Genomic DNA, 11,943 nt, shown 5'->3' on the forward strand with positions numbered 1-11,943 from the left:
GGGAGCCTGTCCCCCCCTCTCTCTGCCTGCCTCTGCCTACTTGTGATCTCTCTCTCTCTGTGTCAAATAAATAAATAAAATTAAAAAAAAAAAAAGAAAAGAAAGTGAAGAGATGGAGAACCATCTTTCATGCCAATAGGCCTCAAAAGAAAGCTAGGGTAGTGATTCTCATATCAGATAAATTAAATTTTAAGCTAAAGACTATAGTCAGAGATACAGAAGGACACCATATCATTCTTAAAAGGTCTCTCCACCAAGTTGATCTAATAATTATAAATATTTATGCCCCTAACAAGGGAGCAGCCAACTACATAACCCAACTGTTAAACAAAATTAAGAGTCATATTAATATGAATATATTAATTGTAGGGAATTTTTTTTTAATTGTAGGGGATCTTAACATACCACTCTCACCAAGATACAGATCATCTAAGCAAAAAATCAATAAAGAAACAAAACCTTTGACTGGCACATTGGACTAGAGGACCTCATAGATATATACAGAACATTCTACCTTAAAACAAGGGAATATTCATTCTTCTGGAGTGCACGTGGAACTTTCTCCAGGATAGACTACATAGTGGGTCACAAATCAGGGCTCAACTGATACCAAAAGACTGAGATAATTCCCTGCATTTTCTTAGACCACAATGCTTTGAAACTGAAACTCATCCATAAGAAAAAGTTTGGAAGGAATTCAAATACTTGGACACTAAAGACCACCCTGCTCAAGAATGTCTGGATCACCCAGGAAACAAAGAAGAACTTAAACAATTAATGGAAACCAATGAGAACAAAGAAACAAAGAGGTCCAAAACCTAGGGGATATGGCAAAGGCAGTCCTAAGAGGGAAATACATAGCCATCCAAGTGTCACTCAAAAAAATTTAAAAATCTCAAACACACCAACTCCCTTTATACCATAAAGAACTGGAAAATCAACAAATTAAGCCAACCCTATGCACAGGAAGGGAAATAATTAAGATTAGAGCATAGATCAATGAGTTAAAAACTAGAAAAACAATAGACTACATCAACGAAACGAAGCTAATCCTTTGAAAGAAATTAATAAGATTGATAAACCAATGACCAAACTAACCCAAACTTTTAAAAAGAGAGAGGACCCAAATTAATAAAATTATGAATGAAAGGGGAGAGATCATGACTAACACCAAGGAAATAGAAACAATCATCAGAAATTACCAACAGTTATGTGCCAATAAATTAAGCAACCTAGAAGAAATGGAGTCAACCTAGAAAGCTATAAACTTCCAAAACTGAAACAGTAATAAATTGACAACCATGAATAGACCAATCTCTAGTAATGAGATTGAAGCAGTGATCAAAAACCTCTCAAAAGCAAGAGTCCACAATCTGGCAGATTGCCTGGGGAATTCTATCAACCATTCAAAGAAGAAATAATACCTATACTCCTGAAGCTGTTTAGAAAAATATAAACAGAGGGAAAACTTCCAGATTCTTTCTATGAAGCCAGCATTACCTTGATCCCCAAACCAGGCAAAGACCCCATCAAAAGGAGAATTTCAGACCAATATCCCTGATGGAATATGGATGCCAAGATTCTCAACAAGATCCTAGATAACAGGATCCAACAATACAATAAAAAGATTATCCACCATGACCAGGTGGGATTTATCCCTGGGATGCAAAGGTGGTTCAACGTTCACAAATTAATCAATGTTATAGAACAAATCAATAAGAGAAAAGAAAAGAACCACACAGTCCTCTCAGTTGATGCAGAAAAAGCATTTGACAAAATACAGCATCCGTTCCTGATTAAAACTCTTCAAAGTACAGGGATAGAGGGAACATTTCTCAACTTCATAAAATCTATCTATGAAAAACCCACAGTGAATATCATTCTCAATGGGGAAAAGCAGACAGCCTTTCCCCTGGAAAGGAAGAAAACTACAATGAACCCTGTGGTGTTAGATTATAACTAGAAGTATTGGTGTGAACTCACAACTCCCAATACATGTAGAGATGAGAAAAATAAATTAATATTTAAATATGTGAATGTGTGTTTCTGTGTGCATACATATACACATATTCCTTAACTCTATTTATTGAGACAGCCAACAAGCAGCAACATCCTAATAATAATGAACACATCTACCAAAATGATTTTGGCTTCTAAATACCATTTTCCATTAAAGAAATCAAAAACTGAGGGATTATGCAGGGAAAAGTATACAATCAGCTTGAAACACCTTTTTTGTGTCAGAAAGTAAAAAATGATTGAGATAAATCAAAGGAACACAGCAGTCAGACTGAGGTAATCAGCTAAAAATGACAATTTGGGCACCAAAATAAATAAATAGTAGCAGACTGAACTGAATCAACTAGGAAACTAATAGTCTATATTGATATAAGTAGCAAAGAAATTAGTTAATTGATTGATGTGTAATGAGACACTTTGTGTTGGAATGGGGTATTTAACTGTAATGAGAGTGTTTTAATTTTGATCAGGAAAATGTGAACATATATTACTAATATAATTAAAATTAATTACCAAAATATAGCTCATGACCTGAAGGATCTTATAATCTATTTGGAGAATATACCATACTGTGAGAGTTCTAGGATTTCTCTGCACGGCATATTTTTCCAGCTTCTACACGAAGTAGCTGACTACCTACAATAAAGAGGGAAGAATGTAATGTGGCTCTTGTGTTTCTTGCTTGGCTTTTCAGGTGCTACTGATACTGGGACTGTATGGGGAAGGGAAGGTTAAAGATAAAGGAAGACAACAGGTTCAGTCTGTAAGATCTGATAGAGGAGGTTCAGCAAGCAGTTGGTTTCCCTGGCTTGACACTCAGAGGACCGTCTACTGCTGAATCAGCTAACCACATGAGCACACAACTCATCTAAGGAAGCAGGAGAAAGAAAAAAGCGATTGGCCTAGGGCAGAATCTGGGGTTAATCAGAAATAGGAAAAGCTTGATGCTCTTTGAACAGGATTGTACTTGTTTATAAACAAGTACAATTATGACCAAACATGGCAAGCAAAACAGTAAAATTTCAAGTTAGAAACTAACCAAATGTCAATAAAAAGCAGTTGAATATTCTACCACTTAAAAGAATGTTATCATAAAAACGTTATGAACGTTTATAATAACTTAACAATGTTTATGATAGTGTTTTCAGATAAAATATGTATTATTTAAGCAGTATTAAAAGTAGACATAGTAAAATCTCTAAGAAGATGCATCAGAAAGTTAACGGTAATTGTTTTGAAGGTGGGAATCTATGAGGTTTTTTCTAGCTTCACCTATCTTTCAAATTCACATTTAATACTTTCTAATAGTGGAAACAGTTGCAAATGGGATTCTCTTCCACCGCTTACTATGATAAACATGGTGACACTTCCTAACACAGAACCAGGACACACAGCATGCATGAATGCATCAATGCCCGCAATGTAAGGCAATTACCTGAGTGTTTCTAATCAAAGACTCGTAGTCCCGCCTGCTGGAGAGGTGCGCGTCCTGCTATCCTGGTTCAGGCAAGGCGTGACAAATGGCTCTGCCTCTAGCCTGTCCGTAATGCCTCGATGACCTATACCTGAGGTTCCCACGAACCATTCCTACTGAACTCACCGCTCGGTCCCCGTGGTTGAAGCTCTTGTTGGCTTGTTTGAAAACTGCGAACATCCTTCCAGTTCCGGGTTCTGCCCCGATCAGAAATGATGACTGTTAATTGAGTGTCTGATCTCACATCTTGACGTCTCACTGTCCCGACCAGTGCAGGCACTTGCAAGGCACTAGGCTCTCCGGGGGCCGGAAGTCCCACGAGGTCACCACAGGCGCCCCAAACCCTTCAGTAACATCAACCCTTAACACGACTCTAAATGTTTCACTTCATTCCACGTCTCAGGGCCACCCCTGTCAGATATTATTATCTCTGCAAATAATAGATGAGATCCGAGCCAGGCTTCTTGTACAAGGGCAGGCAGCTGGTACAAGGTGAAGTCTTAACAGGGGTCCATATCGCCGCCCTATTCATTACTAGGATCACCTCAGCAAGTTCCATCCAGTGACCTCCGCAAAGGGCGCTCGCGTGGCCCAGGCGCGGCCCCACCCCCAAGCACGTTCTCTGAGGCCCTTAGGCGTTGAGAGGCCTCTAGAGCCAACAGCCAGGATGGAAAAGGCAGACTGTGGGAAGGGTCCTTCTGGGTAGAAGGGTAGGTCGTTCCGATATCCAGAAGTTCTCCGTCAAAATCTGACTTTGAGGCAAATCAAAACTCGACTTTCAGAAGTGATGGAGACAGGATCCAGAAGACTGAGGTGAAATGCTTAACAGTCAGACGGTACAGCACCGCCGCCATGAAGAAGCCAAACACCACAGTCTCCTCAGCCCCGCACCTAGATGGGCTCACTCTGGACATGGTCCGCCCCCGCCGACACATTGTCCTGAACGTTGTCCAGCTCTTGGCACGGTTTGACCTGGACACAGTCTCCACCCCAAGTGTGGCTCGTCCTCCAAGTAGCCCCGCCGCGTGTGTGCCTCGACCTCGACGTGACCCGCCCCTGAGCGTGGCTCACCCTGGGGTAATACCGCCTCTGGGTGTGGCTTTCCCGAGATGAAGCCCGCCCTTGGATGCAGTCCCCTCCTGGATGCGACTCGCCTCAGGGTGCGGCTTCCCCCGTACGTAGCCACACCCCCAGGTGCGACTCGCCCTGTGCGTGGCTCCGCCCCCAGAGCAGGCGGGTTGGAACCTCCCCTTGGAAATCCTTTCCTTACTGGCTCTTCTGTCTAGAAGTTTCTGAACTCTGCTGGTGTGCTAGGCTGTATTGAGGTAAATATGTTCTCAATTTTCGAGAAATGTAGATGACTAAGCCCAATATTCAAACAATGGAAAAAAAAGTGTTATAGGTTGGGAAGCAAGGACAGATCCCCGAGGAAAACCTTCCAGTATAATAGGAAGGAAAGAAAAAAGAAGGGATAGATGTTCATGTGTTGATATTGTTACTCTTGAAGTTTTTTAATGATGAAAAGTTCTGGTGACTTTTTATTCCCCTGCCGTGGTCCAGCACATACGCTCAACGAATGAGGAGACAGGAGAAATTGTACAAAAATGAAATCGTTTTGAACACTTAAGAGAATTGACTAAAGAACAATCACAGAGGTTGGCTAAAACAGGGAGCATTGTTTCCTTCACTGGTGTGCCCCTAATGCTTCGAAGAATGCCTAGTGCACACTAAACACTGAAGGAAATAATGGGTTGTTTTTAGGGATTGCTGAAGCTAATACTATAGTATAGTATTTATGGTGTTATCGACATAATTACTTGTGTTGATTTTATCCTAGATGAATCACCCCTTTATTAGAATACAGGTCTAAAAAAGGCACTACTGACTTTTGCCCCGCATGACAGATGAAAGGCGAATGAAAAGCTGTCAAAAGTAGAGCTCTTAGATGGAGAGGAGCAGGGAGCTGGGGGAAGTTGGAGGGGGAGACAAACCATGAGACACTGTGGACTCTGAGGAACTAACAGCGTTTTGGAGGGGAAGGCTGTGGGAGGTTGGGTGAGGCTGGTGGTGGGAATTGTGGAGGGCACGTATTGCATGGGGCACAGGGTGTGGTGCGTAAACACAGAATTTTGTAACAGTGAAAGGAAATTTTAAAAATAAATAAAAATTTTTTTTAAAAAGTAGAGCTCTTTAGGTTTGGAATTAAGTGATGAACAATGAAGTTTTCCTTGGAGAGGGAGGAAACGAGACAAACCATTCTCAGATGAACAGAGAGATGTATAAAGTGTCTTGTAGTTCCTGACTAAGTTGAAGAATTGGCATAGTGAGGGCATAAGCTGAAAGGACAAATTGGGTGGAATGTCAGACTGTATGTTCAGGTGGCAGAAGTGTTCCTGGTGATAAGTTCTAGGATATGGCCATAACTAAACTGAAATGGAAGTAAAGGACTCAAGGATGAGAAGGGGTGAACAGTGAGAGATCAGATTATTGGATACTCTATCCACCTGGATGTTGGGGACTCTTCTTATCCCTAAGTCTCCTCAGAATCAGCGTTTCCTGCAACTCCAAGCTTTAGTCATGACATAACTCTGGACAAGAAAGCAGAAATGGGGCAGAGAGAAAGAGGTCTGGAGTAGATATCTGTTTTATTTTTGATACCTAGCATTCATTCACCTTCTGAAAACAGTCCCTTTATTGATCTCTAGGGAACTAACCCCATTCTCAGTCTCAGTCTATGGGCAGGTGGAGTTGTTTTTCCCTAACACTCCTATTTTAAGAATGCATCTATAACTCAAAAGATGATATTGTGCTTTTGACAACAGTGATTGTTCAGGGATGGGCAAAACTGAGCCAACAGTGGAGCCAATAAGGCACAGTGGGATTTTCTGCAAGGACTACTGAGAGACACAACCGTTTTTAGCTACACTTAAAACGTGGAAGATACTCTGCAAGATACAAAACTGACAGAAAGTCCATCCAGAATGCCAGGAAATGGATAGAAAGTGTAACTTGAAGGCATCATTTGAGGCCCAACATGAACCCTTGTACCTTAGGCCAGCCTTACTCCCAGACATTTTTAGGTACCTAAGTCAACAGATTCTCCTTTTAAGTCAGCGAAGTTGTATTTCCTATCTTTTACATGCAAATAATTCCTCACAGTATAAGGGGGCTCTCCATTCCTGGCTTTCTCTTTCATGCTAGCCCACTAAATATATAATACCTCCTCTGTCCTTCAGGTTGCCCTTCTATGAGAGAGGATTAAGAAATCTGCATTGAGATTGCAGCCCAAGATGGCAGAGGAGTAAGAGACCTTACTTTTCTCTGGTTGCAGGAATTCAGCTACATAGCCATCAAATCATTCCGAACACCTGCGAAATCAAGGGGAGATCATAGAAAAGAACACCTGCAACTCTACAAACAGAAAAGTGACAATGTTCTGCCAGGTAGGAGGTACCAAGGAGGGAATCCAAGGCTATATATGGGAAGATAATCCATGGGGGATAGGGAGCCTCCATCAGCTGGCTACAGGCAAGTGAGTAGCAGAAACAAAATCAGAACTTTCAGAAGTCAACTCCAGTGAGGGATGTCCCTGTCTGAAAGATGCCTTGGTTGTGAAGCAGGCAGAATTCTAGCTTGGGCAGTGTGGTGTCAGGATCCCCGGGATCACAGAAAGAATGGGTGCCTGAGTGTGACAGAGTCCCCAGGCATCAGAGCCTTAAAGATATAGGTATATGGAAAATATCCCAAATGGTAGTATGTGCTCTAAGATCCCTAGTACTGCTTTTTCCAAAAGTTGAGTGACCCATTCTCTCTGATGTTCAAGCTGTGAGAATTAAACTTGAAATGATGGATGTGCTATATTAAATATATTAACAAGAACAGAAATTAAACCTTGCAACCTGTAGGGTTCCCTTTCTCTATAATGTTGGCTAGGTCTACAGAAGCTGAAAGTTACTTCTGCACACCTAAGGTCTGGGAGCTAGGGCAAAAGAGAGAGACTGTGGTAGAGCTGGATGAGCCATATTACACCAGCTTCCCTCCCCATCCCCCAGTTGGAACACTGGTAAGTCGGGTGGTTCTCAGGGTTTATTTTCATTAACCATTGAGGATAAACCCAAACTACCTTGACCTCTCTATGTCACCTTTTCTTCCTTCCTTTGGATGCTCCAATCTCTTTGATGGTGACTTACCAGTGCCACTTCATTTAGCCGTTAAGCAGTTTTGACCTTGATGACTTGGACATGAATGAGGACAAAGATCCACATGGCAACTTTGGCCATGTTTGCTTCAGCAAACTGAATAGGGTGTCCAAGAAGAAACCCTTGCATTAAGAAAACTTCTGAGAAGATTCCAATCATCCCCACTCATGGTGTTCACACCCTTGTGTAATTACACCTCCCCTTAAGCATAGGCTGGATTTGCCTCTGAGAGATAAAGGAAAGGTGATTGGATGTCATTTCCATTACTAGTTTCCAAAAGATTGTAACTTCTCTCTTGTTTGCAAACTCTCTCCTTGCTTTGGTGAAGTAAGCTGCCATGCTGGAGAAGCCCACTTGATAAGGAACCAGCCAGCTCCAGCCAAGAGCCAGCAAGGTTCTGAAGATCTCATTCCAACAGACTTTGAGGAACTGCATCCTGCCAGCAACTATGTGAATGAGTACGGAGATTGGTCCTTCCCCAGTCAAGCCTCCAGGTGAGAATGTAGTAGCCCCACAAAAGCCATGAGATAATAAGTATATACTTTTTAACCCACTAAATTTTGGAATATCCATTACACAGCAATAGATAGTTAATGCACCACCCCTCAATTACTATAACCTTGGGGTAAAATGTTGCATGTCCGGGAAGGCGGGCACCATATAGGAAGACAACATCACTGGAGTTACTGTCTTCATGCTCAAAGACTATCCCGTATATTCATATGTTGAAAGGTATCATTGGGCCTGAGTAGCCTCCAGGAGGTGAGGCCTAGCTGACATAGTATCCTACCGGACAAATAGTTTGGGAGCAGATGAAAGACAGTTTTAATCAAGTTCTAGACTTTAAGGGTTTTTCTCACTATTTGTAAAGGCCTGAAGATTTTCAGAGTAAGCACATTATCCTTTTTATGAAAAAAAAAGTAAATGTTTTAAATACAGGATATTGGAGCAGGATCAAATAAAGGACCTCAGGATAAAACTGAGAAGGCCACTGTCAGGATTTGTACAAGGGACTGGTATACTTGTAGAAGCCAAAAGCGTTAACTACTAAGAGCTGAACACACTGCTTCCTTTCTCTGATTGCAAGCCCCAGCCCCAGTCCCAGTGCAGCACACAGAGAACACCACTCTCTATTAGAAGAAATGTTTATTGAGGAGGATGAATATTCTTTGTTGTGCTGAAGGTTGTTCTCATCAGAGGATATATTGTCATGAAAACTGTGAGGCTTTCTCAACAAGGACTGAATGATTTCTTTAGGGACATTTTTCTCCCTGCAAGTGCTGGAGAAGCATTTTCTGTCTGAGTAGAAGAGTCAAATCGCTAAACACACTACTTTCATCAGGGTCACCCCTGGTGGCCCAAAGGACCTGGCATACTTGATGCACAAAGGTGGGGCTTGGATGAGGCACAGACTCCCCAGAAGGCAGAGAAGAAGGGCATTGACTCTGGATTAATAGCTGATTCTCGAAGGTCTCAGCTTTCCGGGGCTGTCTGACCCTGTCTCTCTCCTGTCTGATACCTGTAGGATGGTTCTTGTCAACACAGACAGCTTCTTGGCTGCAGGACTTGATACTTGCCCCTTTCTCTTGTTGTGGGTCAGAAAGAGCCGATATTTGGAGGGAGGTCTCTTCTCAGGCCCTACCTGGGCCTGTAGTTCCTCCTGCTGCTGGCTTAACTCTGAGGCCTCAGATACATACATGCATTCCTCAGCATACATACATACATACATAGAAGCTTCTCTTCTAGGACCTTCCCAGTGGTAGTGAGCTTGTGAGCTTCAGGAGGCAGATCACGCCCAAAAGTAGCCACAGTTTCAACTGGGTCTTGGTGCTGCGCTAAGGTGGACATGAACTTGGCTTTATGCTGGGGACTTTCCTGATGCCCTGAGATTTTTTTCTTGGAATTGATTCACTGAGAAAATTGCCTCATCTTTTTTCTGAAGTAACTTTCAAGAGGAAACTGTTCATTTTGTGACAGAGTTGAGGAAGCATGCTCTAATTTTCTGTCCTCAGTATGGAGGCTCTCCTCTCTGCCTACAGATGTCCCTTCTCCTGTGTCCTCACTTCTGCATTTTCTTGCTTTGGGTTCCTGAGGACTACTTTCTTTGCACTTTTACTTTGTGAGAAATTTGTAGGCTGGCTCTTACAGAAGGCCAGTTTTGAGTCCCAGTATTCCTCCTTCTCCTCCGTGCTAATTCTGCTGTCCTTCATTTGGACGTGCAGCACCTGGGATGCTTCCATGTCCCCACTGCACACACCCTAGGACTGTCAGTGAAGCCTTGGAAGTCAAACTATTTGAAGGAAGGGGCATGTCAGTGGGACATCCTTGAGCCTGGTTATGCTCCTCACTCTTTAGTTTAAACTTTAACTCACTCAGGATCTGTCTTTTCAGATCTGATAGTTTAGAATCTAGGGAAACCAGTATTTTTGGTGAGGGGTGTTCGGTGGTGAGGGCAGTTTCTACTTAACTCATGTTGACATTTATCATCTTGGAGCTTCCCAACTCACTGCTTGTCAAGGTGTCACAAGATTGGGATTGAAGGGTACAGAGTTCCTTGGTGTCGAATATATCCCTGGACAGGTTGGACATGGCAAAATGTTGTAAGTTCTTCTCCACCATCACTTTGCCCTGTTGCATTTCTACTCTGTTACTGGAACTCACATTCTTATGTCCAGCCCCAGCTTGACTTGTGGGTAACTCTGGGCCACATGTGTTGTCTTGTCCAGTCTCACTGGTTCTCACTTGAGCTCTGATGCTCTGTGGAAGGAGTTGAAAAGTCTGGCTGCCCCACTCAGCTATTGGGATACACTCTGCAGTCTTATGGTCAGTGTCAGAGTGTGATGCCTTCAGGCCCCACTTTCCTTCATTGCCCACAGATGACATAGTGGGGAGAGGATGATCTGCAGTGGGGACTGACTTTGTTGTTCGCACGCTGTTTCCCAAAAAAGGTTTAGAACTTCCCTCAAGGGGTTTTAAAAACTCAGCTATGGAATCCACCCCAGAAATATGCATGGCTGAGGAGGAAAAGTCAAATTGGGGAAGAGGCCATATTTTGGCTTCTCTCAACATATAGAATTTTATGGATTCAAGAACCCTGAGGGGTACACCCCACCTCTCACTCATGTGAAATCTAATAATATGAGCCTCTAACACCTGCCATGTACTGGGATCAAGAAAAGAATGCTCTAGAGTGATGCTCTGGCCGTAAACCCTACCCACCATGTCTTTTTAGAATCTGTGTTTTCTGGAGCAGTCTGGGAACTCCCAGAGAAAGGCAATGTATTGTCATCAGCTAGCCAAGAATAAAACACACCTATAGGAATCCTACCCACAGTGATCTGCCAAAACTTCTTGCTCATATGTAAACTAAGAATACTTTTCACTTCATTCTGGTCTGTGTCCTTCCTTGAGACATTTAATAATTCATTCCCTGAGTAATTCCTTGAATGACACACACAGTTCCTTGTTGTCTCCAAGGCAGCCCTCAGACCCTTCACTAGGTGGCATTCTGAGATCCTCTGTGGGCTGTCTTCTGGACTCTTCTCCAGGATATACCCAAGATTCCTCCTCATATACTTTCTTAGCTGAAACGTTGTTTGGACCCTCTCATGGAAACTTCTGGGGAGACTCAATTCAGTCTTTGCTAGATCCCTGTTACTATGGCCCTGGAACTCAGAGAATTATAAGCGAACATGTCTGTCTTTTTGCTGAGAGAGTTCTGATAATGTATGCTGAGGCTCCATCACTGCTAGGGAGTCTAGATTTCTAGAGTCATGGAGGCACCAGCATGGGATTATCATCCTTGGGTTATGTAACTCCAGTGTTCTGGGGTTCACAGATGATATGAAAATGGCCAGGCAGGATGGAGACTGGTACATAGGCATGGGATGACTGGCTAACCAATGGAAGGTTGGGAGCTTGAGGACAAATGATTTCTTTAGGTTCTGGAACACAGGGACTAAAGCCCACAAACTTTCCTGTTGCTTCTGCAACACGTGCCTTCCCAGGTGTTGATTTTCATTCAAGACAGGAGAATCTGATTCATTCTTGGATCTATGGAAAGACACTTCACAGTCCCTAATCTGGGGTGAAGAAGGTGGTATGTTTGGGAGGCAGGATTGAAAATGGGTGTGAGTATTCACATTAGTGAAAGGTAGGGGTGGGGCGGGGACAGGGTTTGAGGCAAGGATTGGGGATATACAATGGGAAGAGGAAATGGTTGGGAATGAGGAAGTGGTGGAGGTGCTTGCA

At 42.8% G+C, this 11,943-nt stretch overlaps 1 long non-coding RNA gene across 1 annotated transcript; it reads left to right on the forward strand.

Moving 5' to 3' along the window:
* Positions 1–4,778: 4,778 nt before the first annotated feature.
* On the forward strand, positions 4,779–8,364 carry LOC116570505. The gene is made up of 3 exons (XR_004277449.1): positions 4,779–4,818; positions 6,730–6,936; positions 8,021–8,364. It is a non-coding gene; the product is annotated as an uncharacterized LOC116570505 (long non-coding RNA).
* Positions 8,365–11,943: the final 3,579 nt, after the last annotated feature.

Source organism: Mustela erminea, chromosome 12 (assembly GCF_009829155.1).
Source record: "Mustela erminea isolate mMusErm1 chromosome 12, mMusErm1.Pri, whole genome shotgun sequence".
NCBI classification, from domain to species: Eukaryota; Metazoa; Chordata; class Mammalia; order Carnivora; family Mustelidae; genus Mustela; species Mustela erminea.